This window comes from Lissotriton vulgaris, chromosome 11 (assembly GCF_964263255.1).
Source record: "Lissotriton vulgaris chromosome 11, aLisVul1.2, whole genome shotgun sequence".
NCBI classification, from domain to species: Eukaryota; Metazoa; Chordata; class Amphibia; order Caudata; family Salamandridae; genus Lissotriton; species Lissotriton vulgaris.
In genome coordinates this window covers 504929542-504952044 of record NC_141699.1, presented here as the reverse complement: position 1 = coordinate 504952044, position 22503 = coordinate 504929542, and the positions used below count along the sequence as shown (strand labels likewise).

The 22503-nt window shown below is 51.1% G+C and overlaps 90 non-coding genes across 90 annotated transcripts; all 90 read left to right on the top strand.

Moving 5' to 3' along the window:
• The first annotated feature begins 4254 nt into the window (after window positions 1–4254).
• Window positions 4255–4373, top strand: LOC147683080 (5S ribosomal RNA). Its single transcript, XR_015301506.1, has one exon. It is a non-coding gene; the product is annotated as a 5S ribosomal RNA (ribosomal RNA).
• Window positions 4374–4453: 80 nt separating this feature from the next.
• LOC147683079 (5S ribosomal RNA) lies at window positions 4454–4572 on the top strand. Its single transcript, XR_015301505.1, has one exon. It is a non-coding gene; the product is annotated as a 5S ribosomal RNA (ribosomal RNA).
• Window positions 4573–4652: 80 nt separating this feature from the next.
• Window positions 4653–4771, top strand: LOC147683078 (5S ribosomal RNA). Its single transcript, XR_015301570.1, has one exon. It is a non-coding gene; the product is annotated as a 5S ribosomal RNA (ribosomal RNA).
• An 80-nt stretch (window positions 4772–4851) lies between these two features.
• On the top strand, window positions 4852–4970 carry LOC147683077 (5S ribosomal RNA). Its single transcript, XR_015301504.1, has one exon. It is a non-coding gene; the product is annotated as a 5S ribosomal RNA (ribosomal RNA).
• Window positions 4971–5050: 80 nt separating this feature from the next.
• On the top strand, window positions 5051–5169 carry LOC147683076 (5S ribosomal RNA). The gene has a single exon (XR_015301503.1). It is a non-coding gene; the product is annotated as a 5S ribosomal RNA (ribosomal RNA).
• Window positions 5170–5249: 80 nt separating this feature from the next.
• On the top strand, window positions 5250–5368 carry LOC147683075 (5S ribosomal RNA). The gene has a single exon (XR_015301569.1). It is a non-coding gene; the product is annotated as a 5S ribosomal RNA (ribosomal RNA).
• Window positions 5369–5448: 80 nt separating this feature from the next.
• Window positions 5449–5567, top strand: LOC147683074 (5S ribosomal RNA). The gene has a single exon (XR_015301502.1). It is a non-coding gene; the product is annotated as a 5S ribosomal RNA (ribosomal RNA).
• An 80-nt stretch (window positions 5568–5647) lies between these two features.
• LOC147683073 (5S ribosomal RNA) lies at window positions 5648–5766 on the top strand. The gene has a single exon (XR_015301501.1). It is a non-coding gene; the product is annotated as a 5S ribosomal RNA (ribosomal RNA).
• Window positions 5767–5846: 80 nt separating this feature from the next.
• Window positions 5847–5965, top strand: LOC147683072 (5S ribosomal RNA). The gene has a single exon (XR_015301500.1). It is a non-coding gene; the product is annotated as a 5S ribosomal RNA (ribosomal RNA).
• An 80-nt stretch (window positions 5966–6045) lies between these two features.
• On the top strand, window positions 6046–6164 carry LOC147683071 (5S ribosomal RNA). Its single transcript, XR_015301499.1, has one exon. It is a non-coding gene; the product is annotated as a 5S ribosomal RNA (ribosomal RNA).
• An 80-nt stretch (window positions 6165–6244) lies between these two features.
• LOC147683070 (5S ribosomal RNA) lies at window positions 6245–6363 on the top strand. The gene has a single exon (XR_015301498.1). It is a non-coding gene; the product is annotated as a 5S ribosomal RNA (ribosomal RNA).
• Window positions 6364–6443: 80 nt separating this feature from the next.
• Window positions 6444–6562, top strand: LOC147683069 (5S ribosomal RNA). The gene has a single exon (XR_015301497.1). It is a non-coding gene; the product is annotated as a 5S ribosomal RNA (ribosomal RNA).
• Window positions 6563–6642: 80 nt separating this feature from the next.
• On the top strand, window positions 6643–6761 carry LOC147683068 (5S ribosomal RNA). Its single transcript, XR_015301495.1, has one exon. It is a non-coding gene; the product is annotated as a 5S ribosomal RNA (ribosomal RNA).
• An 80-nt stretch (window positions 6762–6841) lies between these two features.
• Window positions 6842–6961, top strand: LOC147683067 (5S ribosomal RNA). Its single transcript, XR_015301580.1, has one exon. It is a non-coding gene; the product is annotated as a 5S ribosomal RNA (ribosomal RNA).
• Window positions 6962–7041: 80 nt separating this feature from the next.
• On the top strand, window positions 7042–7160 carry LOC147683066 (5S ribosomal RNA). Its single transcript, XR_015301494.1, has one exon. It is a non-coding gene; the product is annotated as a 5S ribosomal RNA (ribosomal RNA).
• Window positions 7161–7239: 79 nt separating this feature from the next.
• Window positions 7240–7358, top strand: LOC147683065 (5S ribosomal RNA). The gene has a single exon (XR_015301493.1). It is a non-coding gene; the product is annotated as a 5S ribosomal RNA (ribosomal RNA).
• Window positions 7359–7438: 80 nt separating this feature from the next.
• Window positions 7439–7557, top strand: LOC147683064 (5S ribosomal RNA). The gene has a single exon (XR_015301568.1). It is a non-coding gene; the product is annotated as a 5S ribosomal RNA (ribosomal RNA).
• Window positions 7558–7637: 80 nt separating this feature from the next.
• Window positions 7638–7756, top strand: LOC147683063 (5S ribosomal RNA). Its single transcript, XR_015301492.1, has one exon. It is a non-coding gene; the product is annotated as a 5S ribosomal RNA (ribosomal RNA).
• A 278-nt stretch (window positions 7757–8034) lies between these two features.
• Window positions 8035–8153, top strand: LOC147683062 (5S ribosomal RNA). Its single transcript, XR_015301491.1, has one exon. It is a non-coding gene; the product is annotated as a 5S ribosomal RNA (ribosomal RNA).
• An 80-nt stretch (window positions 8154–8233) lies between these two features.
• Window positions 8234–8352, top strand: LOC147683061 (5S ribosomal RNA). The gene has a single exon (XR_015301490.1). It is a non-coding gene; the product is annotated as a 5S ribosomal RNA (ribosomal RNA).
• An 80-nt stretch (window positions 8353–8432) lies between these two features.
• LOC147683060 (5S ribosomal RNA) lies at window positions 8433–8551 on the top strand. The gene has a single exon (XR_015301489.1). It is a non-coding gene; the product is annotated as a 5S ribosomal RNA (ribosomal RNA).
• Window positions 8552–8631: 80 nt separating this feature from the next.
• LOC147683059 (5S ribosomal RNA) lies at window positions 8632–8750 on the top strand. The gene has a single exon (XR_015301488.1). It is a non-coding gene; the product is annotated as a 5S ribosomal RNA (ribosomal RNA).
• Window positions 8751–8830: 80 nt separating this feature from the next.
• On the top strand, window positions 8831–8949 carry LOC147683058 (5S ribosomal RNA). Its single transcript, XR_015301487.1, has one exon. It is a non-coding gene; the product is annotated as a 5S ribosomal RNA (ribosomal RNA).
• Window positions 8950–9028: 79 nt separating this feature from the next.
• On the top strand, window positions 9029–9147 carry LOC147683057 (5S ribosomal RNA). The gene has a single exon (XR_015301486.1). It is a non-coding gene; the product is annotated as a 5S ribosomal RNA (ribosomal RNA).
• Window positions 9148–9227: 80 nt separating this feature from the next.
• On the top strand, window positions 9228–9346 carry LOC147683056 (5S ribosomal RNA). Its single transcript, XR_015301484.1, has one exon. It is a non-coding gene; the product is annotated as a 5S ribosomal RNA (ribosomal RNA).
• An 80-nt stretch (window positions 9347–9426) lies between these two features.
• Window positions 9427–9545, top strand: LOC147683055 (5S ribosomal RNA). The gene has a single exon (XR_015301483.1). It is a non-coding gene; the product is annotated as a 5S ribosomal RNA (ribosomal RNA).
• Window positions 9546–9625: 80 nt separating this feature from the next.
• LOC147683054 (5S ribosomal RNA) lies at window positions 9626–9744 on the top strand. Its single transcript, XR_015301482.1, has one exon. It is a non-coding gene; the product is annotated as a 5S ribosomal RNA (ribosomal RNA).
• Window positions 9745–9824: 80 nt separating this feature from the next.
• On the top strand, window positions 9825–9943 carry LOC147683053 (5S ribosomal RNA). The gene has a single exon (XR_015301481.1). It is a non-coding gene; the product is annotated as a 5S ribosomal RNA (ribosomal RNA).
• An 80-nt stretch (window positions 9944–10023) lies between these two features.
• LOC147683052 (5S ribosomal RNA) lies at window positions 10024–10142 on the top strand. The gene has a single exon (XR_015301480.1). It is a non-coding gene; the product is annotated as a 5S ribosomal RNA (ribosomal RNA).
• Window positions 10143–10222: 80 nt separating this feature from the next.
• On the top strand, window positions 10223–10341 carry LOC147683051 (5S ribosomal RNA). Its single transcript, XR_015301478.1, has one exon. It is a non-coding gene; the product is annotated as a 5S ribosomal RNA (ribosomal RNA).
• Window positions 10342–10421: 80 nt separating this feature from the next.
• LOC147683050 (5S ribosomal RNA) lies at window positions 10422–10540 on the top strand. Its single transcript, XR_015301477.1, has one exon. It is a non-coding gene; the product is annotated as a 5S ribosomal RNA (ribosomal RNA).
• Window positions 10541–10620: 80 nt separating this feature from the next.
• Window positions 10621–10739, top strand: LOC147683049 (5S ribosomal RNA). The gene has a single exon (XR_015301476.1). It is a non-coding gene; the product is annotated as a 5S ribosomal RNA (ribosomal RNA).
• An 80-nt stretch (window positions 10740–10819) lies between these two features.
• Window positions 10820–10938, top strand: LOC147683048 (5S ribosomal RNA). The gene has a single exon (XR_015301475.1). It is a non-coding gene; the product is annotated as a 5S ribosomal RNA (ribosomal RNA).
• An 80-nt stretch (window positions 10939–11018) lies between these two features.
• On the top strand, window positions 11019–11137 carry LOC147683047 (5S ribosomal RNA). Its single transcript, XR_015301474.1, has one exon. It is a non-coding gene; the product is annotated as a 5S ribosomal RNA (ribosomal RNA).
• An 80-nt stretch (window positions 11138–11217) lies between these two features.
• Window positions 11218–11336, top strand: LOC147683046 (5S ribosomal RNA). Its single transcript, XR_015301472.1, has one exon. It is a non-coding gene; the product is annotated as a 5S ribosomal RNA (ribosomal RNA).
• Window positions 11337–11416: 80 nt separating this feature from the next.
• LOC147683045 (5S ribosomal RNA) lies at window positions 11417–11535 on the top strand. Its single transcript, XR_015301471.1, has one exon. It is a non-coding gene; the product is annotated as a 5S ribosomal RNA (ribosomal RNA).
• Window positions 11536–11615: 80 nt separating this feature from the next.
• LOC147683044 (5S ribosomal RNA) lies at window positions 11616–11733 on the top strand. Its single transcript, XR_015301597.1, has one exon. It is a non-coding gene; the product is annotated as a 5S ribosomal RNA (ribosomal RNA).
• Window positions 11734–11813: 80 nt separating this feature from the next.
• LOC147683043 (5S ribosomal RNA) lies at window positions 11814–11932 on the top strand. The gene has a single exon (XR_015301470.1). It is a non-coding gene; the product is annotated as a 5S ribosomal RNA (ribosomal RNA).
• A 279-nt stretch (window positions 11933–12211) lies between these two features.
• On the top strand, window positions 12212–12330 carry LOC147683042 (5S ribosomal RNA). The gene has a single exon (XR_015301469.1). It is a non-coding gene; the product is annotated as a 5S ribosomal RNA (ribosomal RNA).
• Window positions 12331–12410: 80 nt separating this feature from the next.
• Window positions 12411–12529, top strand: LOC147683041 (5S ribosomal RNA). Its single transcript, XR_015301468.1, has one exon. It is a non-coding gene; the product is annotated as a 5S ribosomal RNA (ribosomal RNA).
• An 80-nt stretch (window positions 12530–12609) lies between these two features.
• LOC147683040 (5S ribosomal RNA) lies at window positions 12610–12728 on the top strand. The gene has a single exon (XR_015301467.1). It is a non-coding gene; the product is annotated as a 5S ribosomal RNA (ribosomal RNA).
• An 80-nt stretch (window positions 12729–12808) lies between these two features.
• On the top strand, window positions 12809–12927 carry LOC147683039 (5S ribosomal RNA). The gene has a single exon (XR_015301466.1). It is a non-coding gene; the product is annotated as a 5S ribosomal RNA (ribosomal RNA).
• An 80-nt stretch (window positions 12928–13007) lies between these two features.
• On the top strand, window positions 13008–13126 carry LOC147683038 (5S ribosomal RNA). Its single transcript, XR_015301465.1, has one exon. It is a non-coding gene; the product is annotated as a 5S ribosomal RNA (ribosomal RNA).
• An 80-nt stretch (window positions 13127–13206) lies between these two features.
• Window positions 13207–13325, top strand: LOC147683037 (5S ribosomal RNA). The gene has a single exon (XR_015301464.1). It is a non-coding gene; the product is annotated as a 5S ribosomal RNA (ribosomal RNA).
• Window positions 13326–13405: 80 nt separating this feature from the next.
• On the top strand, window positions 13406–13524 carry LOC147683036 (5S ribosomal RNA). Its single transcript, XR_015301463.1, has one exon. It is a non-coding gene; the product is annotated as a 5S ribosomal RNA (ribosomal RNA).
• An 80-nt stretch (window positions 13525–13604) lies between these two features.
• Window positions 13605–13723, top strand: LOC147683035 (5S ribosomal RNA). Its single transcript, XR_015301461.1, has one exon. It is a non-coding gene; the product is annotated as a 5S ribosomal RNA (ribosomal RNA).
• Window positions 13724–13803: 80 nt separating this feature from the next.
• Window positions 13804–13922, top strand: LOC147683034 (5S ribosomal RNA). Its single transcript, XR_015301460.1, has one exon. It is a non-coding gene; the product is annotated as a 5S ribosomal RNA (ribosomal RNA).
• An 80-nt stretch (window positions 13923–14002) lies between these two features.
• LOC147683033 (5S ribosomal RNA) lies at window positions 14003–14121 on the top strand. The gene has a single exon (XR_015301459.1). It is a non-coding gene; the product is annotated as a 5S ribosomal RNA (ribosomal RNA).
• Window positions 14122–14201: 80 nt separating this feature from the next.
• Window positions 14202–14320, top strand: LOC147683032 (5S ribosomal RNA). The gene has a single exon (XR_015301458.1). It is a non-coding gene; the product is annotated as a 5S ribosomal RNA (ribosomal RNA).
• An 80-nt stretch (window positions 14321–14400) lies between these two features.
• LOC147683031 (5S ribosomal RNA) lies at window positions 14401–14519 on the top strand. Its single transcript, XR_015301457.1, has one exon. It is a non-coding gene; the product is annotated as a 5S ribosomal RNA (ribosomal RNA).
• An 80-nt stretch (window positions 14520–14599) lies between these two features.
• Window positions 14600–14718, top strand: LOC147683030 (5S ribosomal RNA). Its single transcript, XR_015301456.1, has one exon. It is a non-coding gene; the product is annotated as a 5S ribosomal RNA (ribosomal RNA).
• An 80-nt stretch (window positions 14719–14798) lies between these two features.
• LOC147683029 (5S ribosomal RNA) lies at window positions 14799–14917 on the top strand. Its single transcript, XR_015301455.1, has one exon. It is a non-coding gene; the product is annotated as a 5S ribosomal RNA (ribosomal RNA).
• Window positions 14918–14997: 80 nt separating this feature from the next.
• Window positions 14998–15116, top strand: LOC147683028 (5S ribosomal RNA). Its single transcript, XR_015301454.1, has one exon. It is a non-coding gene; the product is annotated as a 5S ribosomal RNA (ribosomal RNA).
• An 80-nt stretch (window positions 15117–15196) lies between these two features.
• LOC147683027 (5S ribosomal RNA) lies at window positions 15197–15315 on the top strand. The gene has a single exon (XR_015301453.1). It is a non-coding gene; the product is annotated as a 5S ribosomal RNA (ribosomal RNA).
• Window positions 15316–15395: 80 nt separating this feature from the next.
• LOC147683026 (5S ribosomal RNA) lies at window positions 15396–15514 on the top strand. The gene has a single exon (XR_015301452.1). It is a non-coding gene; the product is annotated as a 5S ribosomal RNA (ribosomal RNA).
• Window positions 15515–15594: 80 nt separating this feature from the next.
• Window positions 15595–15713, top strand: LOC147683025 (5S ribosomal RNA). Its single transcript, XR_015301450.1, has one exon. It is a non-coding gene; the product is annotated as a 5S ribosomal RNA (ribosomal RNA).
• An 80-nt stretch (window positions 15714–15793) lies between these two features.
• On the top strand, window positions 15794–15912 carry LOC147683024 (5S ribosomal RNA). Its single transcript, XR_015301449.1, has one exon. It is a non-coding gene; the product is annotated as a 5S ribosomal RNA (ribosomal RNA).
• An 80-nt stretch (window positions 15913–15992) lies between these two features.
• Window positions 15993–16111, top strand: LOC147683023 (5S ribosomal RNA). Its single transcript, XR_015301448.1, has one exon. It is a non-coding gene; the product is annotated as a 5S ribosomal RNA (ribosomal RNA).
• An 80-nt stretch (window positions 16112–16191) lies between these two features.
• On the top strand, window positions 16192–16310 carry LOC147683022 (5S ribosomal RNA). Its single transcript, XR_015301447.1, has one exon. It is a non-coding gene; the product is annotated as a 5S ribosomal RNA (ribosomal RNA).
• An 80-nt stretch (window positions 16311–16390) lies between these two features.
• On the top strand, window positions 16391–16509 carry LOC147683021 (5S ribosomal RNA). The gene has a single exon (XR_015301446.1). It is a non-coding gene; the product is annotated as a 5S ribosomal RNA (ribosomal RNA).
• An 80-nt stretch (window positions 16510–16589) lies between these two features.
• On the top strand, window positions 16590–16708 carry LOC147683020 (5S ribosomal RNA). The gene has a single exon (XR_015301445.1). It is a non-coding gene; the product is annotated as a 5S ribosomal RNA (ribosomal RNA).
• Window positions 16709–16788: 80 nt separating this feature from the next.
• LOC147683019 (5S ribosomal RNA) lies at window positions 16789–16907 on the top strand. The gene has a single exon (XR_015301444.1). It is a non-coding gene; the product is annotated as a 5S ribosomal RNA (ribosomal RNA).
• An 80-nt stretch (window positions 16908–16987) lies between these two features.
• LOC147683018 (5S ribosomal RNA) lies at window positions 16988–17106 on the top strand. The gene has a single exon (XR_015301443.1). It is a non-coding gene; the product is annotated as a 5S ribosomal RNA (ribosomal RNA).
• Window positions 17107–17186: 80 nt separating this feature from the next.
• On the top strand, window positions 17187–17305 carry LOC147683017 (5S ribosomal RNA). Its single transcript, XR_015301442.1, has one exon. It is a non-coding gene; the product is annotated as a 5S ribosomal RNA (ribosomal RNA).
• Window positions 17306–17385: 80 nt separating this feature from the next.
• LOC147683016 (5S ribosomal RNA) lies at window positions 17386–17504 on the top strand. The gene has a single exon (XR_015301441.1). It is a non-coding gene; the product is annotated as a 5S ribosomal RNA (ribosomal RNA).
• Window positions 17505–17584: 80 nt separating this feature from the next.
• LOC147683015 (5S ribosomal RNA) lies at window positions 17585–17703 on the top strand. The gene has a single exon (XR_015301439.1). It is a non-coding gene; the product is annotated as a 5S ribosomal RNA (ribosomal RNA).
• Window positions 17704–17783: 80 nt separating this feature from the next.
• Window positions 17784–17902, top strand: LOC147683014 (5S ribosomal RNA). Its single transcript, XR_015301438.1, has one exon. It is a non-coding gene; the product is annotated as a 5S ribosomal RNA (ribosomal RNA).
• An 80-nt stretch (window positions 17903–17982) lies between these two features.
• LOC147683013 (5S ribosomal RNA) lies at window positions 17983–18101 on the top strand. The gene has a single exon (XR_015301437.1). It is a non-coding gene; the product is annotated as a 5S ribosomal RNA (ribosomal RNA).
• Window positions 18102–18181: 80 nt separating this feature from the next.
• Window positions 18182–18300, top strand: LOC147683012 (5S ribosomal RNA). The gene has a single exon (XR_015301436.1). It is a non-coding gene; the product is annotated as a 5S ribosomal RNA (ribosomal RNA).
• Window positions 18301–18380: 80 nt separating this feature from the next.
• Window positions 18381–18499, top strand: LOC147683011 (5S ribosomal RNA). Its single transcript, XR_015301435.1, has one exon. It is a non-coding gene; the product is annotated as a 5S ribosomal RNA (ribosomal RNA).
• Window positions 18500–18579: 80 nt separating this feature from the next.
• On the top strand, window positions 18580–18698 carry LOC147683010 (5S ribosomal RNA). The gene has a single exon (XR_015301434.1). It is a non-coding gene; the product is annotated as a 5S ribosomal RNA (ribosomal RNA).
• Window positions 18699–18778: 80 nt separating this feature from the next.
• Window positions 18779–18897, top strand: LOC147683009 (5S ribosomal RNA). Its single transcript, XR_015301433.1, has one exon. It is a non-coding gene; the product is annotated as a 5S ribosomal RNA (ribosomal RNA).
• Window positions 18898–18977: 80 nt separating this feature from the next.
• LOC147683008 (5S ribosomal RNA) lies at window positions 18978–19096 on the top strand. The gene has a single exon (XR_015301432.1). It is a non-coding gene; the product is annotated as a 5S ribosomal RNA (ribosomal RNA).
• Window positions 19097–19176: 80 nt separating this feature from the next.
• Window positions 19177–19295, top strand: LOC147683007 (5S ribosomal RNA). The gene has a single exon (XR_015301431.1). It is a non-coding gene; the product is annotated as a 5S ribosomal RNA (ribosomal RNA).
• Window positions 19296–19375: 80 nt separating this feature from the next.
• LOC147683006 (5S ribosomal RNA) lies at window positions 19376–19494 on the top strand. Its single transcript, XR_015301430.1, has one exon. It is a non-coding gene; the product is annotated as a 5S ribosomal RNA (ribosomal RNA).
• Window positions 19495–19574: 80 nt separating this feature from the next.
• Window positions 19575–19693, top strand: LOC147683005 (5S ribosomal RNA). Its single transcript, XR_015301428.1, has one exon. It is a non-coding gene; the product is annotated as a 5S ribosomal RNA (ribosomal RNA).
• Window positions 19694–19773: 80 nt separating this feature from the next.
• Window positions 19774–19892, top strand: LOC147683004 (5S ribosomal RNA). Its single transcript, XR_015301427.1, has one exon. It is a non-coding gene; the product is annotated as a 5S ribosomal RNA (ribosomal RNA).
• Window positions 19893–19972: 80 nt separating this feature from the next.
• Window positions 19973–20091, top strand: LOC147683003 (5S ribosomal RNA). Its single transcript, XR_015301426.1, has one exon. It is a non-coding gene; the product is annotated as a 5S ribosomal RNA (ribosomal RNA).
• Window positions 20092–20171: 80 nt separating this feature from the next.
• LOC147683002 (5S ribosomal RNA) lies at window positions 20172–20290 on the top strand. Its single transcript, XR_015301425.1, has one exon. It is a non-coding gene; the product is annotated as a 5S ribosomal RNA (ribosomal RNA).
• An 80-nt stretch (window positions 20291–20370) lies between these two features.
• LOC147683001 (5S ribosomal RNA) lies at window positions 20371–20489 on the top strand. Its single transcript, XR_015301424.1, has one exon. It is a non-coding gene; the product is annotated as a 5S ribosomal RNA (ribosomal RNA).
• Window positions 20490–20569: 80 nt separating this feature from the next.
• Window positions 20570–20688, top strand: LOC147683000 (5S ribosomal RNA). The gene has a single exon (XR_015301423.1). It is a non-coding gene; the product is annotated as a 5S ribosomal RNA (ribosomal RNA).
• An 80-nt stretch (window positions 20689–20768) lies between these two features.
• LOC147682999 (5S ribosomal RNA) lies at window positions 20769–20887 on the top strand. Its single transcript, XR_015301422.1, has one exon. It is a non-coding gene; the product is annotated as a 5S ribosomal RNA (ribosomal RNA).
• An 80-nt stretch (window positions 20888–20967) lies between these two features.
• On the top strand, window positions 20968–21086 carry LOC147682998 (5S ribosomal RNA). Its single transcript, XR_015301421.1, has one exon. It is a non-coding gene; the product is annotated as a 5S ribosomal RNA (ribosomal RNA).
• Window positions 21087–21166: 80 nt separating this feature from the next.
• LOC147682997 (5S ribosomal RNA) lies at window positions 21167–21285 on the top strand. The gene has a single exon (XR_015301420.1). It is a non-coding gene; the product is annotated as a 5S ribosomal RNA (ribosomal RNA).
• An 80-nt stretch (window positions 21286–21365) lies between these two features.
• LOC147682996 (5S ribosomal RNA) lies at window positions 21366–21484 on the top strand. Its single transcript, XR_015301419.1, has one exon. It is a non-coding gene; the product is annotated as a 5S ribosomal RNA (ribosomal RNA).
• Window positions 21485–21564: 80 nt separating this feature from the next.
• Window positions 21565–21683, top strand: LOC147682995 (5S ribosomal RNA). Its single transcript, XR_015301417.1, has one exon. It is a non-coding gene; the product is annotated as a 5S ribosomal RNA (ribosomal RNA).
• Window positions 21684–21763: 80 nt separating this feature from the next.
• On the top strand, window positions 21764–21882 carry LOC147682994 (5S ribosomal RNA). Its single transcript, XR_015301416.1, has one exon. It is a non-coding gene; the product is annotated as a 5S ribosomal RNA (ribosomal RNA).
• An 80-nt stretch (window positions 21883–21962) lies between these two features.
• LOC147682993 (5S ribosomal RNA) lies at window positions 21963–22081 on the top strand. The gene has a single exon (XR_015301415.1). It is a non-coding gene; the product is annotated as a 5S ribosomal RNA (ribosomal RNA).
• Window positions 22082–22161: 80 nt separating this feature from the next.
• LOC147682992 (5S ribosomal RNA) lies at window positions 22162–22280 on the top strand. Its single transcript, XR_015301414.1, has one exon. It is a non-coding gene; the product is annotated as a 5S ribosomal RNA (ribosomal RNA).
• An 80-nt stretch (window positions 22281–22360) lies between these two features.
• LOC147682991 (5S ribosomal RNA) lies at window positions 22361–22479 on the top strand. Its single transcript, XR_015301413.1, has one exon. It is a non-coding gene; the product is annotated as a 5S ribosomal RNA (ribosomal RNA).
• Window positions 22480–22503: the final 24 nt, after the last annotated feature.

Sequence of the window (22503 nt, the reverse complement as noted above, 5' to 3'; positions counted from 1 at the left end):
GAAAGCACATGCCATAAAATGATCAGCCGCATTATTAGTGACAAAGACAATAAGACAAACAAGACAATATTAATCATGTGTTACAAGACAAACTCGCAAATGCAACATGAGCACATAAATGTGTTTGTGAATGTAATTTTACTCTAGGTTTATTTAAAATTACAAATCATGGAACAATTCATTAATAAATTAGTTCATGTTACAGAGAATTAACTTCACGAGCCAGAATAAAATGAATTCTGAAACTCGCTCCATCACAACTGGTGGTGGATGCTTGCCCAACGGGCCTGGGAGCAGTGTTGACCCAACAACAAGCCTGTGGTGAGTGGGCCCCAGTTGCCTATGTCAGCAGAAACCTCATGCCCATAGAGAAGCGCTACTCACAATTTGAGAAAGAAGCCATAGCGATCTTGTGGGGGTGCCGCCATTCGTAGTAATAACAGACCACAAACCTCTCATCCTGCTCTTCCAAGGATCATCATCACGTACTACCCTGAGGATAGAAAAGTGGGTGTTACAACTCCAAGAATTCCAGTTCACAGTGGAGTACAAACCAGGCACCCGCAACCCTGCCGACTTCCAGTCACGGCACGCCTGGCCAGTCACAGAGCTAGAAGCGTCAGAAGCCACGGCCACGGAAGAGTATGTCAGGATGATTGTCGAGAGGTCCAGACCCCTTCCCATCTCATTAGACGAGGTGGTACAAGCCACAAAGGAGGACAACTGCTTTCAGATCACCATTCAAGCACTCTCCTCGGGAGACTGGAAGCCGCTGCAAAGTCCTGCGCCCTTTCGCACCGCCGCATAAGCCACTTTGAAGTCCCTATTCCAGGTGCACAATGAACTGTCAGTCTCCACCGAGGGCTGCCTCCTACGAGGCCCACGCCTCGTTCTGCCGGGATGCCTGACTCACCAAGCCGCCCTCCTAGCACATAGTGCAAACCAAGGGATAGTGAAGTCAAAGAACTGCCTCAGGAGCAAAGTCTGGTTCTCCGGCCAGGACCGTCAAGTAAAATCCATCATCCAGCAATGTCTGGTATGTCTAGTGACCAGCCTTCCCAACCGTCCAGCGCCTGTAATCACCTAAGATGGCCCTACCTCCCCTTGGGGAAGGGCCAGCGCAGACTTTGGTAGCCTACCAAGCGGGAGATACATGCTCGTAGTTGTGGATGATTTCTCACGGTATCCCGAGGTTGAAATCGTAGCATCCACTGCGGCTGGCGACGTCATACCCAAGCTGGAAAAAGTTAAGGCCAATCACGGCCTCATGAGTGAACTCAGGACGGACAATGGCCCACCCTTTACCAGCACAGAACTCTCCTAGTACCTGGTATCCCACCAAATTAAGCATCGCCGGGTGACACTCCGGTGGCCCCAAGCAAACGGAGAGGTGGAGCGACTGATGCGAACTCTGAACAAAACCATCCAAATAGCCACTGCGCTGATGGCCAAGCATTGGAGCTAGCCCTGTATCAATTCCTCCGGGAATATCACCTCACACCACATTGCACCACTGACATTTTCCCAAGACGCCTCTGTTTCCGTAGGGCCATGACGGATACCATCCCACACCAACCAGCGTGGACAATGGCTCCAGATCCTTCGAATCAGTCGATGGCCTGGCGAACTAAGAATAACCAATACGCCTCAAGAAGTAGAAGGGCGGAAGAAAGCCCTATCCTGGTGGGAGACCAAGTGCTGGTGCGTAGCCTTTTCACACGCACGAGCATGTGAAAAGTCCAGAGCGATTCCAAGCGGTCGTTTTCCTAGTGCAGCGCATGCATGCTGCGCTAGGCTTGACCTAAAAACAGACTGGCCTGTCCGTTCAGGCGCAATGAGCCCTGTGCATGTTTCCACAGATGAATAAACATGCTGCTCAAATTGTTCACCCCCGATAGCGTCATGCCAGGCACGCCCCAAAAACACCTGGACGCATAAGCAGTCATCCCTAAAGAATGCCGCCAGGAGGCGAAATAAAATGCCCTAGACTCACTGGATCGCTGATGCTGCCTCCTGGCTCAAGAGCCAACCGGGGCAGGGGTGATTGAGGGTTACTGCCCCCATCTACCCCCAGGGAGTGTAGAAAGACTGAAAATGGGCACATTTTTATCAGGGCGCAAATGCCCTTGCCCAAGAAGCCACTCCCCCTCCCTGGTGCCTAGTGGGTGGATCTCTGCTTGGGGATTGCCCTCCTCAGCAATCCCCAAGCTGGGATCCACTAGGGAAAGGTTCCCCCTCCAAGGGAGATTCTCCCCTTTCCAATGATACCTATCCTCTCTGACTACGTGTTTGCAGTGCTTAAATAGCCCCAGGAGCATGTAGGCAGTGAAATTAAATGACCCGATCAGGTCATTTCACTTTCAGTGTAATGAAGTCAGTGCACCATGTGCGCCAATCGTCACTAAACTAAAAAAAGTGCCTCAGGCAGCTGGAGAACCACTTTCCCATCTCCCAAGTCTGAAAAAGAAATCTCTCCACTGTTTACAGCAGAGGGGTTTCTGACTGCTGTGCCAATGACATATGGTTATGTCCTTGGCACAGCAAAATCTCATCTGAGGACATAACCATTACGCCCTGAGAATGCAAAAGGAAAATTGTCATTCCAGAGATACCAGTCTTGAAGGGTTTTTCTCTTCCCAATTGTAAATGACAGTTATAGAAAGTAATAATGGTAATCCAATTTTATTCAATGGGAGAGGTAAGCCTCACAGTAGTCAAAAAATACTTTTGGAGTATTTCACTACCAGATGTAAAACTTAAAAATACATGTCCTGCCTTCTAAATGCATTGCCCATGTACTCAGGTTGTCCACGGCCTTCCTTAGTGGTGATGTATACTAATAAACCGGACGTTTTGGACCTGGCAAAAGGGTTATTTTGCCATGAAGCCAGGTAGTGTAAACTGCGCTCAGAGGCTCTGTAATAACATGCCTCAAACATGGTTAGATGGCTACTGAAGTGGGTGGCACAATCAGAGGTGCAGGTCCACTAGTAGCATTTATTTTACTGGACCTGGGCACAAGTAGTGCACTTTACTACGGAACTAGAGGTAAACTAAAGATGCCAATTGGAGATGAATCAATAATATCATGTTTAGGGAGAGAGAGCAGAATCACTTTCACACTTATTAGCAGTGGTAAAGTGAACAGAGTCCTTATACCAGTAAAAAAAGATCAGAAAAAGTGGAGGGGGAAGGTAAAAAGTTAAGGAGAAGACCACTCTAAGCATGCCAGGTCTACCAGTGGGGAGAGAAAACAAGCAAAAACTCATTATACTGCCTAAAGTGAATACACCAAATCTATCTTTCATCCTTGGGTTAATAATTCTCTAGTATCCTGAGCTTCAGCAAGCAGTTGTTGACACTTAAGGGAAACTATAGGACTCAATAGATCTCCAGTAATGATTTGATTTATTGCAGCCTGATTGAGTTAGACACAATAATTTTTGTGTCTGAAAAAAGGTACCTCTCTCTTGAAATAGCTTAAGGTTACTGCAGCATACTCCTGCAAAGAACTACGGCTGAATAAGTGGCCCTCTAGTAACAGTTAAAGGTACTACATGCTTCTCCATCCAGCATTAAAGACTCGATCAAGCTCTATAGTAACAGCATAGATTACAAAAAGTACTACTTCGAAAATTTATACCTGAATAAGTGAATCTCAATGTAGCTCTTAAAGTGTTGAGCCCACATCAGAAAAGTGATGCAGCTTTAAATGTGAATGCAAATGAGCGCTTTAAAACTGGCAAAACTTAGTAGCTGCTATCGCATGTTACCTGTTTGTGTTAATCATCGAAGAATGAATTGTTTCCTTTTTGTAAAAAGGATGTGTATACAAATTCCACGCCAATTGGCATCTTCTGTGTTAAGACTAGCTATATGTTCCTGAGATAATTGGCGGGCAGTGGGACGGAGGAAAATATTTGCATACAAATGTTTAACAGTCTGGAGACTCTTGGGTAAAAACACTTAATCAGAGTGAAAGATAATAAGAGAATGGACTGTGGAATCTGAACTTGGGAGAATAAACGTGTTGTGTAAACTACTGAACTTAACTTAACTCAATTACAATTTGGAAGCTTTAAGGGTGTCACACTCATAAAAAAAGGGTTCTACCATAAACCCGTGGCTCACTAAATCTCGCCTGATCGAGCCTGATCGAGCACGATCGAGCATTGGTAATAACAAAGATAGTAATAGGTGCTGTTTAACTGAGTGTAAATCGTGAAAGACAGCATGGCTCATAGGACACTGTGCGCCTACGGCCATACCACCCTGAAAGCACCTGATCTCGTCCGATCTCAGAAGTTAAGCAGGGTCGGGCCTGGTTAGTACCTGGATGGGAGACCGCCTGGGAATACCAGGTGCTGTAGGCTTTTTTTTTTCAGAGTGGTTTGCTTGCTTGTACTGAAGCTGAGCGAAGAAAGCTAAGAGGCCCAAAACCAGTGCTCCTAGAGCCTACGGCCATACCACCCTGAAAGCACCTGATCTCGTCCGATCTCAGAAGTTAAGCAGGGTCGGGCCTGGTTAGTACCTGGATGGGAGACCGCCTGGGAATACCAGGTGCTGTAGGCTTTTTTTTTTCAGAGTGGTTTGCTTGCTTGTACTGAAGCTGAGCGAAGAAAGCTAAGAGGCCCAAAACCAGTGCTCCTAGAGCCTACGGCCATACCACCCTGAAAGCACCTGATCTCGTCCGATCTCAGAAGTTAAGCAGGGTCAGGCCTGGTTAGTACCTGGATGGGAGACCGCCTGGGAATACCAGGTGCTGTAGGCTTTTTTTTTTCAGAGTGGTTTGCTTGCTTGTACTGAAGCTGAGCGAAGAAAGCTAAGAGGCCCAAAACCAGTGCTCCTAGAGCCTACGGCCATACCACCCTGAAAGCACCTGATCTCGTCCGATCTCAGAAGTTAAGCAGGGTCGGGCCTGGTTAGTACCTGGATGGGAGACCGCCTGGGAATACCAGGTGCTGTAGGCTTTTTTTTTTCAGAGTGGTTTGCTTGCTTGTACTGAAGCTGAGCGAAGAAAGCTAAGAGGCCCAAAACCAGTGCTCCTAGAGCCTACGGCCATACCACCCTGAAAGCACCTGATCTCGTCCGATCTCAGAAGTTAAGCAGGGTCGGGCCTGGTTAGTACCTGGATGGGAGACCGCCTGGGAATACCAGGTGCTGTAGGCTTTTTTTTTTCAGAGTGGTTTGCTTGCTTGTACTGAAGCTGAGCGAAGAAAGCTAAGAGGCCCAAAACCAGTGCTCCTAGAGCCTACGGCCATACCACCCTGAAAGCACCTGATCTCGTCCGATCTCAGAAGTTAAGCAGGGTCAGGCCTGGTTAGTACCTGGATGGGAGACCGCCTGGGAATACCAGGTGCTGTAGGCTTTTTTTTTTCAGAGTGGTTTGCTTGCTTGTACTGAAGCTGAGCGAAGAAAGCTAAGAGGCCCAAAACCAGTGCTCCTAGAGCCTACGGCCATACCACCCTGAAAGCACCTGATCTCGTCCGATCTCAGAAGTTAAGCAGGGTCGGGCCTGGTTAGTACCTGGATGGGAGACCGCCTGGGAATACCAGGTGCTGTAGGCTTTTTTTTTTCAGAGTGGTTTGCTTGCTTGTACTGAAGCTGAGCGAAGAAAGCTAAGAGGCCCAAAACCAGTGCTCCTAGAGCCTACGGCCATACCACCCTGAAAGCACCTGATCTCGTCCGATCTCAGAAGTTAAGCAGGGTCGGGCCTGGTTAGTACCTGGATGGGAGACCGCCTGGGAATACCAGGTGCTGTAGGCTTTTTTTTTTCAGAGTGGTTTGCTTGCTTGTACTGAAGCTGAGCGAAGAAAGCTAAGAGGCCCAAAACCAGTGCTCCTAGAGCCTACGGCCATACCACCCTGAAAGCACCTGATCTCGTCCGATCTCAGAAGTTAAGCAGGGTCGGGCCTGGTTAGTACCTGGATGGGAGACCGCCTGGGAATACCAGGTGCTGTAGGCTTTTTTTTTTCAGAGTGGTTTGCTTGCTTGTACTGAAGCTGAGCGAAGAAAGCTAAGAGGCCCAAAACCAGTGCTCCTAGAGCCTACGGCCATACCACCCTGAAAGCACCTGATCTCGTCCGATCTCAGAAGTTAAGCAGGGTCGGGCCTGGTTAGTACCTGGATGGGAGACCGCCTGGGAATACCAGGTGCTGTAGGCTTTTTTTTTTCAGAGTGGTTTGCTTGCTTGTACTGAAGCTGAGCGAAGAAAGCTAAGAGGCCCAAAACCAGTGCTCCTAGAGCCTACGGCCATACCACCCTGAAAGCACCTGATCTCGTCCGATCTCAGAAGTTAAGCAGGGTCGGGCCTGGTTAGTACCTGGATGGGAGACCGCCTGGGAATACCAGGTGCTGTAGGCTTTTTTTTTTCAGAGTGGTTTGCTTGCTTGTACTGAAGCTGAGCGAAGAAAGCTAAGAGGCCCAAAACCAGTGCTCCTAGAGCCTACGGCCATACCACCCTGAAAGCACCTGATCTCGTCCGATCTCAGAAGTTAAGCAGGGTCGGGCCTGGTTAGTACCTGGATGGGAGACCGCCTGGGAATACCAGGTGCTGTAGGCTTTTTTTTTTCAGAGTGGTTTGCTTGCTTGTACTGAAGCTGAGCGAAGAAAGCTAAGAGGCCCAAAACCAGTGCTCCTAGAGCCTACGGCCATACCACCCTGAAAGCACCTGATCTCGTCCGATCTCAGAAGTTAAGCAGGGTCGGGCCTGGTTAGTACCTGGATGGGAGACCGCCTGGGAATACCAGGTGCTGTAGGCTTTTTTTTTTCAGAGTGGTTTGCTTGCTTGTACTGAAGCTGAGCGAAGAAAGCTAAGAGGCCCAAAACCAGTGCTCCTAGAGCCTACGGCCATACCACCCTGAAAGCACCTGATCTCGTCCGATCTCAGAAGTTAAGCAGGGTCAGGGCCTGGTTAGTACCTGGATGGGAGACCGCCTGGGAATACCAGGTGCTGTAGGCTTTTTTTTTTCAGAGTGGTTTGCTTGCTTGTACTGAAGCTGAGCGAAGAAAGCTAAGAGGCCCAAAACCAGTGCTCCTAGAGCCTACGGCCATACCACCCTGAAAGCACCTGATCTCGTCCGATCTCAGAAGTTAAGCAGGGTCGGGCCTGGTTAGTACCTGGATGGGAGACCGCCTGGGAATACCAGGTGCTGTAGGCTTTTTTTTTCAGAGTGGTTTGCTTGCTTGTACTGAAGCTGAGCGAAGAAAGCTAAGAGGCCCAAAACCAGTGCTCCTAGAGCCTACGGCCATACCACCCTGAAAGCACCTGATCTCGTCCGATCTCAGAAGTTAAGCAGGGTCGGGCCTGGTTAGTACCTGGATGGGAGACCGCCTGGGAATACCAGGTGCTGTAGGCTTTTTTTTTTCAGAGTGGTTTGCTTGCTTGTACTGAAGCTGAGCGAAGAAAGCTAAGAGGCCCAAAACCAGTGCTCCTAGAGCCTACGGCCATACCACCCTGAAAGCACCTGATCTCGTCCGATCTCAGAAGTTAAGCAGGGTCAGGCCTGGTTAGTACCTGGATGGGAGACCGCCTGGGAATACCAGGTGCTGTAGGCTTTTTTTTTTCAGAGTGGTTTGCTTGCTTGTACTGAAGCTGAGCGAAGAAAGCTAAGAGGCCCAAAACCAGTGCTCCTAGAGCCTACGGCCATACCACCCTGAAAGCACCTGATCTCGTCCGATCTCAGAAGTTAAGCAGGGTCGGGCCTGGTTAGTACCTGGATGGGAGACCGCCTGGGAATACCAGGTGCTGTAGGCTTTTTTTTTTCAGAGTGGTTTGCTTGCTTGTACTGAAGCTGAGCGAAGAAAGCTAAGAGGCCCAAAACCAGTGCTCCTAGAGCCTACGGCCATACCAATCCGTGTAGTACCGCCGACGGATCCTGATGGAGACCGCCTGGATACCAGGTGTGCTGTAGGCTTTTTTTTTCAGAGTGGTTTGCTTGCTTGTACTTGGAAGCTGAGGCGAAGAAAGCTAAAGAGGCCCACAACCAGTGCTCCTAGAGGCCTACGGCCATACCAAAAACCAGTGCTCCTAGAGCCTACGGCCATACCACCCTGAAAGCACCTGATCTCGTCCGATCTCAGAAGTTAAGCAGGGTCGGGCCTGGTTAGTACCTGGATGGGAGACCGCCTGGGAATACCAGGTGCTGTAGGCTTTTTTTTTTCAGAGTGGTTTGCTTGCTTGTACTGAAGCTGAGCGAAGAAAGCTAAGAGGCCCAAAACCAGTGCTCCTAGAGCCTACGGCCATACCACCCTGAAAGCACCTGATCTCGTCCGATCTCAGAAGTTAAGCAGGGTCGGGCCTGGTTAGTACCTGGATGGGAGACCGCCTGGGAATACCAGGTGCTGTAGGCTTTTTTTTTTCAGAGTGGTTTGCTTGCTTGTACTGAAGCTGAGCGAAGAAAGCTAAGAGGCCCAAAACCAGTGCTCCTAGAGCCTACGGCCATACCACCCTGAAAGCACCTGATCTCGTCCGATCTCAGAAGTTAAGCAGGGTCGGGCCTGGTTAGTACCTGGATGGGAGACCGCCTGGGAATACCAGGTGCTGTAGGCTTTTTTTTTTCAGAGTGGTTTGCTTGCTTGTACTGAAGCTGAGCGAAGAAAGCTAAGAGGCCCAAAACCAGTGCTCCTAGAGCCTACGGCCATACCACCCTGAAAGCACCTGATCTCGTCCGATCTCAGAAGTTAAGCAGGGTCGGGCCTGGTTAGTACCTGGATGGGAGACCGCCTGGGAATACCAGGTGCTGTAGGCTTTTTTTTTTCAGAGTGGTTTGCTTGCTTGTACTGAAGCTGAGCGAAGAAAGCTAAGAGGCCCAAAACCAGTGCTCCTAGAGCCTACGGCCATACCACCCTGAAAGCACCTGATCTCGTCCGATCTCAGAAGTTAAGCAGGGTCGGGCCTGGTTAGTACCTGGATGGGAGACCGCCTGGGAATACCAGGTGCTGTAGGCTTTTTTTTTCAGAGTGGTTTGCTTGCTTGTACTGAAGCTGAGCGAAGAAAGCTAAGAGGCCCAAAACCAGTGCTCCTAGAGCCTACGGCCATACCACCCTGAAAGCACCTGATCTCGTCCGATCTCAGAAGTTAAGCAGGGTCGGGCCTGGTTAGTACCTGGATGGGAGACCGCCTGGGAATACCAGGTGCTGTAGGCTTTTTTTTTTCAGAGTGGTTTGCTTGCTTGTACTGAAGCTGAGCGAAGAAAGCTAAGAGGCCCAAAACCAGTGCTCCTAGAGCCTACGGCCATACCACCCTGAAAGCACCTGATCTCGTCCGATCTCAGAAGTTAAGCAGGGTCGGGCCTGGTTAGTACCTGGATGGGAGACCGCCTGGGAATACCAGGTGCTGTAGGCTTTTTTTTTTCAGAGTGGTTTGCTTGCTTGTACTGAAGCTGAGCGAAGAAAGCTAAGAGGCCCAAAACCAGTGCTCCTAGAGCCTACGGCCATACCACCCTGAAAGCACCTGATCTCGTCCGATCTCAGAAGTTAAGCAGGGTCGGGCCTGGTTAGTACCTGGATGGGAGACCGCCTGGGAATACCAGGTGCTGTAGGCTTTTTTTTTTCAGAGTGGTTTGCTTGCTTGTACTGAAGCTGAGCGAAGAAAGCTAAGAGGCCCAAAACCAGTGCTCCTAGAGCCTACGGCCATACCACCCTGAAAGCACCTGATCTCGTCCGATCTCAGAAGTTAAGCAGGGTCGGGCCTGGTTAGTACCTGGATGGGAGACCGCCTGGGAATACCAGGTGCTGTAGGCTTTTTTTTTTCAGAGTGGTTTGCTTGCTTGTACTGAAGCTGAGCGAAGAAAGCTAAGAGGCCCAAAACCAGTGCTCCTAGAGCCTACGGCCATACCACCCTGAAAGCACCTGATCTCGTCCGATCTCAGAAGTTAAGCAGGGTCGGGCCTGGTTAGTACCTGGATGGGAGACCGCCTGGGAATACCAGGTGCTGTAGGCTTTTTTTTTTCAGAGTGGTTTGCTTGCTTGTACTGAAGCTGAGCGAAGAAAGCTAAGAGGCCCAAAACCAGTGCTCCTAGAGCCTACGGCCATACCACCCTGAAAGCACCTGATCTCGTCCGATCTCAGAAGTTAAGCAGGGTCGGGCCTGGTTAGTACCTGGATGGGAGACCGCCTGGGAATACCAGGTGCTGTAGGCTTTTTTTTTTCAGAGTGGTTTGCTTGCTTGTACTGAAGCTGAGCGAAGAAAGCTAAGAGGCCCAAAACCAGTGCTCCTAGAGCCTACGGCCATACCACCCTGAAAGCACCTGATCTCGTCCGATCTCAGAAGTTAAGCAGGGTCGGGCCTGGTTAGTACCTGGATGGGAGACCGCCTGGGAATACCAGGTGCTGTAGGCTTTTTTTTTTCAGAGTGGTTTGCTTGCTTGTACTGAAGCTGAGCGAAGAAAGCTAAGAGGCCCAAAACCAGTGCTCCTAGAGCCTACGGCCATACCACCCTGAAAGCACCTGATCTCGTCCGATCTCAGAAGTTAAGCAGGGTCGGGCCTGGTTAGTACCTGGATGGGAGACCGCCTGGGAATACCAGGTGCTGTAGGCTTTTTTTTTTCAGAGTGGTTTGCTTGCTTGTACTGAAGCTGAGCGAAGAAAGCTAAGAGGCCCAAAACCAGTGCTCCTAGAGCCTACGGCCATACCACCCTGAAAGCACCTGATCTCGTCCGATCTCAGAAGTTAAGCAGGGTCGGGCCTGGTTAGTACCTGGATGGGAGACCGCCTGGGAATACCAGGTGCTGTAGGCTTTTTTTTTTCAGAGTGGTTTGCTTGCTTGTACTGAAGCTGAGCGAAGAAAGCTAAGAGGCCCAAAACCAGTGCTCCTAGAGCCTACGGCCATACCACCCTGAAAGCACCTGATCTCGTCCGATCTCAGAAGTTAAGCAGGGTCGGGCCTGGTTAGTACCTGGATGGGAGACCGCCTGGGAATACCAGGTGCTGTAGGCTTTTTTTTTTCAGAGTGGTTTGCTTGCTTGTACTGAAGCTGAGCGAAGAAAGCTAAGAGGCCCAAAACCAGTGCTCCTAGAGCCTACGGCCATACCACCCTGAAAGCACCTGATCTCGTCCGATCTCAGAAGTTAAGCAGGGTCGGGCCTGGTTAGTACCTGGATGGGAGACCGCCTGGGAATACCAGGTGCTGTAGGCTTTTTTTTTTCAGAGTGGTTTGCTTGCTTGTACTGAAGCTGAGCGAAGAAAGCTAAGAGGCCCAAAACCAGTGCTCCTAGAGCCTACGGCCATACCACCCTGAAAGCACCTGATCTCGTCCGATCTCAGAAGTTAAGCAGGGTCGGGCCTGGTTAGTACCTGGATGGGAGACCGCCTGGGAATACCAGGTGCTGTAGGCTTTTTTTTTTCAGAGTGGTTTGCTTGCTTGTACTGAAGCTGAGCGAAGAAAGCTAAGAGGCCCAAAACCAGTGCTCCTAGAGCCTACGGCCATACCACCCTGAAAGCACCTGATCTCGTCCGATCTCAGAAGTTAAGCAGGGTCGGGCCTGGTTAGTACCTGGATGGGAGACCGCCTGGGAATACCAGGTGCTGTAGGCTTTTTTTTTTCAGAGTGGTTTGCTTGCTTGTACTGAAGCTGAGCGAAGAAAGCTAAGAGGCCCAAAACCATTGCTCCTAGAGCCTACGCCATACCACCCTGAAAGCACCTGATCTCGTCCGATCTCAGAAGTTAAGCAGGGTCGGGCCTGGTTAGTACCTGGATGGGAGACCGCCTGGGAATACCAGGTGCTGTAGGCTTTTTTTTTTCAGAGTGGTTTGCTTGCTTGTACTGAAGCTGAGCGAAGAAAGCTAAGAGGCCCAAAACCAGTGCTCCTAGAGCCTACGGCCATACCACCCTGAAAGCACCTGATCTCGTCCGATCTCAGAAGTTAAGCAGGGTCGGGCCTGGTTAGTACCTGGATGGGAGACCGCCTGGGAATACCAGGTGCTGTAGGCTTTTTTTTTTCAGAGTGGTTTGCTTGCTTGTACTGAAGCTGAGCGAAGAAAGCTAAGAGGCCATACTCACCTCAGTGTACCAGGTGCTGTAGGCTTTTTTTTTTTCAGAGTGGTTTTGCTTGCTTGTACTGAAGCTGAGCGAAGAAAGCTAAGAGGGCCCTGGATGGGAGACCGCCTGGGAATACCAGGTGCTGTAGGCTTTTTTTTTTCAGAGTGGTTTGCTTGCTTGTACTGAAGCTGAGCGAAGAAAGCTAAGAGGCCCAAAACCAGTGCTCCTAGAGCCTACGGCCATACCACCCTGAAAGCACCTGATCTCGTCCGATCTCAGAAGTTAAGCAGGGTCGGGCCTGGTTAGTACCTGGATGGGAGACCGCCTGGGAATACCAGGTGCTGTAGGCTTTTTTTTTTCAGAGTGGTTTGCTTGCTTGTACTGAAGCTGAGCGAAGAAAGCTAAGAGGCCCAAAACCAGTGCTCCTAGAGCCTACGGCCATACCACCCTGAAAGCACCTGATCTCGTCCGATCTCAGAAGTTAAGCAGGGTCGGGCCTGGTTAGTACCTGGATGGGAGACCGCCTGGGAATACCAGGTGCTGTAGGCTTTTTTTTTTCAGAGTGGTTTGCTTGCTTGTACTGAAGCTGAGCGAAGAAAGCTAAGAGGCCCAAAACCAGTGCTCCTAGAGCCTACGGCCATACCACCCTGAAAGCACCTGATCTCGTCCGATCTCAGAAGTTAAGCAGGGTCGGGCCTGGTTAGTACCTGGATGGGAGACCGCCTGGGAATACCAGGTGCTGTAGGCTTTTTTTTTTCAGAGTGGTTTGCTTGCTTGTACTGAAGCTGAGCGAAGAAAGCTAAGAGGCCCAAAACCAGTGCTCCTAGAGCCTACGGCCATACCACCCTGAAAGCACCTGATCTCGTCCGATCTCAGAAGTTAAGCAGGGTCGGGCCTGGTTAGTACCTGGATGGGAGACCGCCTGGGAATACCAGGTGCTGTAGGCTTTTTTTTTTCAGAGTGGTTTGCTTGCTTGTACTGAAGCTGAGCGAAGAAAGCTAAGAGGCCCAAAACCAGTGCTCCTAGAGCCTACGGCCATACCACCCTGAAAGCACCTGATCTCGTCCGATCTCAGAAGTTAAGCAGGGTCGGGCCTGGTTAGTACCTGGATGGGAGACCGCCTGGGAATACCAGGTGCTGTAGGCTTTTTTTTTTCAGAGTGGTTTGCTTGCTTGTACTGAAGCTGAGCGAAGAAAGCTAAGAGGCCCAAAACCAGTGCTCCTAGAGCCTACGGCCATACCACCCTGAAAGCACCTGATCTCGTCCGATCTCAGAAGTTAAGCAGGGTCGGGCCTGGTTAGTACCTGGATGGGAGACCGCCTGGGAATACCAGGTGCTGTAGGCTTTTTTTTTTCAGAGTGGTTTGCTTGCTTGTACTGAAGCTGAGCGAAGAAAGCTAAGAGGCCCAAAACCAGTGCTCCTAGAGCCTACGGCCATACCACCCTGAAAGCACCTGATCTCGTCCGATCTCAGAAGTTAAGCAGGGTCGGGCCTGGTTAGTACCTGGATGGGAGACCGCCTGGGAATACCAGGTGCTGTAGGCTTTTTTTTTTCAGAGTGGTTTGCTTGCTTGTACTGAAGCTGAGCGAAGAAAGCTAAGAGGCCCAAAACCAGTGCTCCTAGAGCCTACGGCCATACCACCCTGAAAGCACCTGATCTCGTCCGATCTCAGAAGTTAAGCAGGGTCGGGCCTGGTTAGTACCTGGATGGGAGACCGCCTGGGAATACCAGGTGCTGTAGGCTTTTTTTTTTCAGAGTGGTTTGCTTGCTTGTACTGAAGCTGAGCGAAGAAAGCTAAGAGGCCCAAAACCAGTGCTCCTAGAGCCTACGGCCATACCACCCTGAAAGCACCTGATCTCGTCCGATCTCAGAAGTTAAGCAGGGTCGGGCCTGGTTAGTACCTGGATGGGAGACCGCCTGGGAATACCAGGTGCTGTAGGCTTTTTTTTTTCAGAGTGGTTTGCTTGCTTGTACTGAAGCTGAGCGAAGAAAGCTAAGAGGCCCAAAACCAGTGCTCCTAGAGCCTACGGCCATACCACCCTGAAAGCACCTGATCTCGTCCGATCTCAGAAGTTAAGCAGGGTCGGGCCTGGTTAGTACCTGGATGGGAGACCGCCTGGGAATACCAGGTGCTGTAGGCTTTTTTTTTTCAGAGTGGTTTGCTTGCTTGTACTGAAGCTGAGCGAAGAAAGCTAAGAGGCCCAAAACCAGTGCTCCTAGAGCCTACGGCCATACCACCCTGAAAGCACCTGATCTCGTCCGATCTCAGAAGTTAAGCAGGGTCGGGCCTGGTTAGTACCTGGATGGGAGACCGCCTGGGAATACCAGGTGCTGTAGGCTTTTTTTTTTCAGAGTGGTTTGCTTGCTTGTACTGAAGCTGAGCGAAGAAAGCTAAGAGGCCCAAAACCAGTGCTCCTAGAGCCTACGGCCATACCACCCTGAAAGCACCTGATCTCGTCCGATCTCAGAAGTTAAGCAGGGTCGGGCCTGGTTAGTACCTGGATGGGAGACCGCCTGGGAATACCAGGTGCTGTAGGCTTTTTTTTTTCAGAGTGGTTTGCTTGCTTGTACTGAAGCTGAGCGAAGAAAGCTAAGAGGCCCAAAACCAGTGCTCCTAGAGCCTACGGCCATACCACCCTGAAAGCACCTGATCTCGTCCGATCTCAGAAGTTAAGCAGGGTCGGGCCTGGTTAGTACCTGGATGGGAGACCGCCTGGGAATACCAGGTGCTGTAGGCTTTTTTTTTTCAGAGTGGTTTGCTTGCTTGTACTGAAGCTGAGCGAAGAAAGCTAAGAGGCCCAAAACCAGTGCTCCTAGAGCCTACGGCCATACCACCCTGAAAGCACCTGATCTCGTCCGATCTCAGAAGTTAAGCAGGGTCGGGCCTGGTTAGTACCTGGATGGGAGACCGCCTGGGAATACCAGGTGCTGTAGGCTTTTTTTTTTCAGAGTGGTTTGCTTGCTTGTACTGAAGCTGAGCGAAGAAAGCTAAGAGGCCCAAAACCAGTGCTCCTAGAGCCTACGGCCATACCACCCTGAAAGCACCTGATCTCGTCCGATCTCAGAAGTTAAGCAGGGTCGGGCCTGGTTAGTACCTGGATGGGAGACCGCCTGGGAATACCAGGTGCTGTAGGCTTTTTTTTTTCAGAGTGGTTTGCTTGCTTGTACTGAAGCTGAGCGAAGAAAGCTAAGAGGCCCAAAACCAGTGCTCCTAGAGCCTACGGCCATACCACCCTGAAAGCACCTGATCTCGTCCGATCTCAGAAGTTAAGCAGGGTCGGGCCTGGTTAGTACCTGGATGGGAGACCGCCTGGGAATACCAGGTGCTGTAGGCTTTTTTTTTTCAGAGTGGTTTGCTTGCTTGTACTGAAGCTGAGCGAAGAAAGCTAAGAGGCCCAAAACCAGTGCTCCTAGAGCCTACGGCCATACCACCCTGAAAGCACCTGATCTCGTCCGATCTCAGAAGTTAAGCAGGGTCGGGCCTGGTTAGTACCTGGATGGGAGACCGCCTGGGAATACCAGGTGCTGTAGGCTTTTTTTTTTCAGAGTGGTTTGCTTGCTTGTACTGAAGCTGAGCGAAGAAAGCTAAGAGGCCCAAAACCAGTGCTCCTAGAGCCTACGGCCATACCACCCTGAAAGCACCTGATCTCGTCCGATCTCAGAAGTTAAGCAGGGTCGGGCCTGGTTAGTACCTGGATGGGAGACCGCCTGGGAATACCAGGTGCTGTAGGCTTTTTTTTTTCAGAGTGGTTTGCTTGCTTGTACTGAAGCTGAGCGAAGAAAGCTAAGAGGCCCAAAACCAGTGCTCCTAGAGCCTACGGCCATACCACCCTGAAAGCACCTGATCTCGTCCGATCTCAGAAGTTAAGCAGGGTCGGGCCTGGTTAGTACCTGGATGGGAGACCGCCTGGGAATACCAGGTGCTGTAGGCTTTTTTTTTTCAGAGTGGTTTGCTTGCTTGTACTGAAGCTGAGCGAAGAAAGCTAAGAGGCCCAAAACCAGTGCTCCTAGAGCCTACGGCCATACCACCCTGAAAGCACCTGATCTCGTCCGATCTCAGAAGTTAAGCAGGGTCGGGCCTGGTTAGTACCTGGATGGGAGACCGCCTGGGAATACCAGGTGCTGTAGGCTTTTTTTTTTCAGAGTGGTTTGCTTGCTTGTACTGAAGCTGAGCGAAGAAAGCTAAGAGGCCCAAAACCAGTGCTCCTAGAGCCTACGGCCATACCACCCTGAAAGCACCTGATCTCGTCCGATCTCAGAAGTTAAGCAGGGTCGGGCCTGGTTAGTACCTGGATGGGAGACCGCCTGGGAATACCAGGTGCTGTAGGCTTTTTTTTTTCAGAGTGGTTTGCTTGCTTGTACTGAAGCTGAGCGAAGAAAGCTAAGAGGCCCAAAACCAGTGCTCCTAGAGCCTACGGCCATACCACCCTGAAAGCACCTGATCTCGTCCGATCTCAGAAGTTAAGCAGGGTCGGGCCTGGTTAGTACCTGGATGGGAGACCGCCTGGGAATACCAGGTGCTGTAGGCTTTTTTTTTTCAGAGTGGTTTGCTTGCTTGTACTGAAGCTGAGCGAAGAAAGCTAAGAGGCCCAAAACCAGTGCTCCTAGAGCCTACGGCCATACCACCCTGAAAGCACCTGATCTCGTCCGATCTCAGAAGTTAAGCAGGGTCGGGCCTGGTTAGTACCTGGATGGGAGACCGCCTGGGAATACCAGGTGCTGTAGGCTTTTTTTTTTCAGAGTGGTTTGCTTGCTTGTACTGAAGCTGAGCGAAGAAAGCTAAGAGGCCCAAAACCAGTGCTCCTAGAGCCTACGGCCATACCACCCTGAAAGCACCTGATCTCGTCCGATCTCAGAAGTTAAGCAGGGTCGGGCCTGGTTAGTACCTGGATGGGAGACCGCCTGGGAATACCAGGTGCTGTAGGCTTTTTTTTTTCAGAGTGGTTTGCTTGCTTGTACTGAAGCTGAGCGAAGAAAGCTAAGAGGCCCAAAACCAGTGCTCCTAGAGCCTACGGCCATACCACCCTGAAAGCACCTGATCTCGTCCGATCTCAGAAGTTAAGCAGGGTCGGGCCTGGTTAGTACCTGGATGGGAGACCGCCTGGGAATACCAGGTGCTGTAGGCTTTTTTTTTTCAGAGTGGTTTGCTTGCTTGTACTGAAGCTGAGCGAAGAAAGCTAAGAGGCCCAAAACCAGTGCTCCTAGAGCCTACGGCCATACCACCCTGAAAGCACCTGATCTCGTCCGATCTCAGAAGTTAAGCAGGGTCGGGCCTGGTTAGTACCTGGATGGGAGACCGCCTGGGAATACCAGGTGCTGTAGGCTTTTTTTTTTCAGAGTGGTTTGCTTGCTTGTACTGAAGCTGAGCGAAGAAAGCTAAGAGGCCCAAAACCAGTGCTCCTAGAGCCTACGGCCATACCACCCTGAAAGCACCTGATCTCGTCCGATCTCAGAAGTTAAGCAGGGTCGGGCCTGGTTAGTACCTGGATGGGAGACCGCCTGGGAATACCAGGTGCTGTAGGCTTTTTTTTTTCAGAGTGGTTTGCTTGCTTGTACTGAAGCTGAGCGAAGAAAGCTAAGAGGCCCAAAACCAGTGCTCCTAGAGCCTACGGCCATACCACCCTGAAAGCACCTGATCTCGTCCGATCTCAGAAGTTAAGCAGGGTCGGGCCTGGTTAGTACCTGGATGGGAGACCGCCTGGGAATACCAGGTGCTGTAGGCTTTTTTTTTTCAGAGTGGTTTGCTTGCTTGTACTGAAGCTGAGCGAAGAAAGCTAAGAGGCCCAAAACCAGTGCTCCTAGAGCCTACGGCCATACCACCCTGAAAGCACCTGATCTCGTCCGATCTCAGAAGTTAAGCAGGGTCGGGCCTGGTTAGTACCTGGATGGGAGACCGCCTGGGAATACCAGGTGCTGTAGGCTTTTTTTTTTCAGAGTGGTTTGCTTGCTTGTACTGAAGCTGAGCGAAGAAAGCTAAGAGGCCCAAAACCAGTGCTCCTAGAGCCTACGGCCATACCACCCTGAAAGCACCTGATCTCGTCCGATCTCAGAAGTTAAGCAGGGTCGGGCCTGGTTAGTACCTGGATGGGAGACCGCCTGGGAATACCAGGTGCTGTAGGCTTTTTTTTTTCAGAGTGGTTTGCTTGCTTGTACTGAAGCTGAGCGAAGAAAGCTAAGAGGCCCAAAACCAGTGCTCCTAGAGCCTACGGCCATACCACCCTGAAAGCACCTGATCTCGTCCGATCTCAGAAGTTAAGCAGGGTCGGGCCTGGTTAGTACCTGGATGGGAGACCGCCTGGGAATACCAGGTGCTGTAGGCTTTTTTTTTTCAGAGTGGTTTGCTTGCTTGTACTGAAGCTGAGCGAAGAAAGCTAAGAGGCCCAAAACCAGTGCTCCTAGAGCCTACGGCCATACCACCCTGAAAGCACCTGATCTCGTCCGATCTCAGAAGTTAAGCAGGGTCGGGCCTGGTTAGTACCTGGATGGGAGACCGCCTGGGAATACCAGGTGCTGTAGGCTTTTTTTTTTCAGAGTGGTTTGCTTGCTTGTACTGAAGCTGAGCGAAGAAAGCTAAGAGGCCCAAAACCAGTGCTCCTAGAGCCTACGGCCATACCACCCTGAAAGCACCTGATCTCGTCCGATCTCAGAAGTTAAGCAGGGTCGGGCCTGGTTAGTACCTGGATGGGAGACCGCCTGGGAATACCAGGTGCTGTAGGCTTTTTTTTTTCAGAGTGGTTTGCTTGCTTGTACTGAAGCTGAGCGAAGAAAGCTAAGAGGCCCAAAACCAGTGCTCCTAGAGCCTACGGCCATACCACCCTGAAAGCACCTGATCTCGTCCGATCTCAGAAGTTAAGCAGGGTCGGGCCTGGTTAGTACCTGGATGGGAGACCGCCTGGGAATACCAGGTGCTGTAGGCTTTTTTTTTTCAGAGTGGTTTGCTTGCTTGTACTGAAGCTGAGCGAAGAAAGCTAAGAGGCCCAAAACCAGTGCTCCTAGAGCCTACGGCCATACCACCCTGAAAGCACCTGATCTCGTCCGATCTCAGAAGTTAAGCAGGGTCGGGCCTGGTTAGTACCTGGATGGGAGACCGCCTGGGAATACCAGGTGCTGTAGGCTTTTTTTTTTCAGAGTGGTTTGCTTGCTTGTACTGAAGCTGAGCGAAGAAAGCTAAGAGGCCCAAAACCAGTGCTCCTAGAGCCTACGGCCATACCACCCTGAAAGCACCTGATCTCGTCCGATCTCAGAAGTTAAGCAGGGTCGGGCCTGGTTAGTACCTGGATGGGAGACCGCCTGGGAATACCAGGTGCTGTAGGCTTTTTTTTTTCAGAGTGGTTTGCTTGCTTGTACTGAAGCTGAGCGAAGAAAGCTAAGAGGCCCAAAACCAGTGCTCCTAGAGCCTACGGCCATACCACCCTGAAAGCACCTGATCTCGTCCGATCTCAGAAGTTAAGCAGGGTCGGGCCTGGTTAGTACCTGGATGGGAGACCGCCTGGGAATACCAGGTGCTGTAGGCTTTTTTTTTTCAGAGTGGTTTGCTTGCTTGTACTGAAGCTGAGCGAAGAAAGCTAAGAGGCCCAAAACCAGTGCTCCTAGAGCCTACGGCCATACCACCCTGAAAGCACCTGATCTCGTCCGATCTCAGAAGTTAAGCAGGGTCGGGCCTGGTTAGTACCTGGATGGGAGACCGCCTGGGAATACCAGGTGCTGTAGGCTTTTTTTTTTCAGAGTGGTTTGCTTGCTTGTACTGAAGCTGAGCGAAGAAAGCTAAGAGGCCCAAAACCAGTGCTCCTAGAGCCTACGGCCATACCACCCTGAAAGCACCTGATCTCGTCCGATCTCAGAAGTTAAGCAGGGTCGGGCCTGGTTAGTACCTGGATGGGAGACCGCCTGGGAATACCAGGTGCTGTAGGCTTTTTTTTTTCAGAGTGGTTTGCTTGCTTGTACTGAAGCTGAGCGAAGAAAGCTAAGAGGCCCAAAACCAGTGCTCCTAGAGCCTACGGCCATACCACCCTGAAAGCACCTGATCTCGTCCGATCTCAGAAGTTAAGCAGGGTCGGGCCTGGTTAGTACCTGGATGGGAGACCGCCTGGGAATACCAGGTGCTGTAGGCTTTTTTTTTTCAGAGTGGTTTGCTTGCTTGTACTGAAGCTGAGCGAAGAAAGCTAAGAGGCCCAAAACCAGTGCTCCTAGAGCCTACGGCCATACCACCCTGAAAGCACCTGATCTCGTCCGATCTCAGAAGTTAAGCAGGGTCGGGCCTGGTTAGTACCTGGATGGGAGACCGCCTGGGAATACCAGGTGCTGTAGGCTTTTTTTTTTCAGAGTGGTTTGCTTGCTTGTACTGAAGCTGAGCGAAGAAAGCTAAGAGGCCCAAAACCAGTGCTCCTAGAGCCTACGGCCATACCACCCTGAAAGCACCTGATCTCGTCCGATCTCAGAAGTTAAGCAGGGTCGGGCCTGGTTAGTACCTGGATGGGAGACCGCCTGGGAATACCAGGTGCTGTAGGCTTTTTTTTTTCAGAGTGGTTTGCTTGCTTGTACTGAAGCTGAGCGAAGAAAGCTAAGAGGCCCAAAACCAGTGCTCCTAGAGCCTACGGCCATACCACCCTGAAAGCACCTGATCTCGTCCGATCTCAGAAGTTAAGCAGGGTCGGGCCTGGTTAGTACCTGGATGGGAGACCGCCTGGGAATACCAGGTGCTGTAGGCTTTTTTTTTTCAGAGTGGTTTGCTTGCTTGTACTGAAGCTGAGCGAAGAAAGCTAAGAGGCCCAAAACCAGTGCTCCTAGAGCCTACGGCCATACCACCCTGAAAGCACCTGATCTCGTCCGATCTCAGAAGTTAAGCAGGGTCGGGCCTGGTTAGTACCTGGATGGGAGACCGCCTGGGAATACCAGGTGCTGTAGGCTTTTTTTTTTCAGAGTGGTTTGCTTGCTTGTACTGAAGCTGAGCGAAGAAAGCTAAGAGGCCCAAAACCAGTGCTCCTAGAGCCTACGGCCATACCACCCTGAAAGCACCTGATCTCGTCCGATCTCAGAAGTTAAGCAGGGTCGGGCCTGGTTAGTACCTGGATGGGAGACCGCCTGGGAATACCAGGTGCTGTAGGCTTTTTTTTTTCAGAGTGGTTTGCTTGCTTGTACTGAAGCTGAGCGAAGAAAGCTAAGAGGCCCAAAACCAGTGCTCCTAGAGCCTACGGCCATACCACCCTGAAAGCACCTGATCTCGTCCGATCTCAGAAGTTAAGCAGGGTCGGGCCTGGTTAGTACCTGGATGGGAGACCGCCTGGGAATACCAGGTGCTGTAGGCTTTTTTTTTTCAGAGTGGTTTGCTTGCTTGTACTGAAGCTGAGCGAAGAAAGCTAAGAGGCCCAAAACCAGTGCTCCTAGAGCCTACGGCCATACCACCCTGAAAGCACCTGATCTCGTCCGATCTCAGAAGTTAAGCAGGGTCGGGCCTGGTTAGTACCTGGATGGGAGACCGCCTGGGAATACCAGGTGCTGTAGGCTTTTTTTTTTCAGAGTGGTTTGCTTGCTTGTACTGAAGCTGAGCGAAGAAAGCTAAGAGGCCCAAAACCAGTGCTCCTAGAGCCTACGGCCATACCACCCTGAAAGCACCTGATCTCGTCCGATCTCAGAAGTTAAGCAGGGTCGGGCCTGGTTAGTACCTGGATGGGAGACCGCCTGGGAATACCAGGTGCTGTAGGCTTTTTTTTTTCAGAGTGGTTTGCTTGCTTGTACTGAAGCTGAGCGAAGAAAGCTAAGAGGCCCAAAACCAGTGCTCCTAGAGCCTACGGCCATACCACCCTGAAAGCACCTGATCTCGTCCGATCTCAGAAGTTAAGCAGGGTCGGGCCTGGTTAGTACCTGGATGGGAGACCGCCTGGGAATACCAGGTGCTGTAGGCTTTTTTTTTTCAGAGTGGTTTGCTTGCTTGTACTGAAGCTGAGCGAAGAAAGCTAAGAGGCCCAAAACCAGTGCTCCTAGAGCCTACGGCCATACCACCCTGAAAGCACCTGATCTCGTCCGATCTCAGAAGTTAAGCAGGGTCGGGCCTGGTTAGTACCTGGATGGGAGACCGCCTGGGAATACCAGGTGCTGTAGGCTTTTTTTTTTCAGAGTGGTTTGCTTGCTTGTACTGAAGCTGAGCGAAGAAAGCTAAGAGGCCCAAAACCAGTGCTCCTAGAGCCTACGGCCATACCACCCTGAAAGCACCTGATCTCGTCCGATCTCAGAAGTTAAGCAGGGTCGGGCCTGGTTAGTACCTGGATGGGAGACCGCCTGGGAATACCAGGTGCTGTAGGCTTTTTTTTTTCAGAGTGGTTTGCTTGCTTGTACTGAAGCTGAGCGAAGAAAGCTAAGAGGCCCAAAACCAGTGCTCCTAGAGCCTACGGCCATACCACCCTGAAAGCACCTGATCTCGTCCGATCTCAGAAGTTAAGCAGGGTCGGGCCTGGTTAGTACCTGGATGGGAGACCGCCTGGGAATACCAGGTGCTGTAGGCTTTTTTTTTTCAGAGTGGTTTGCTT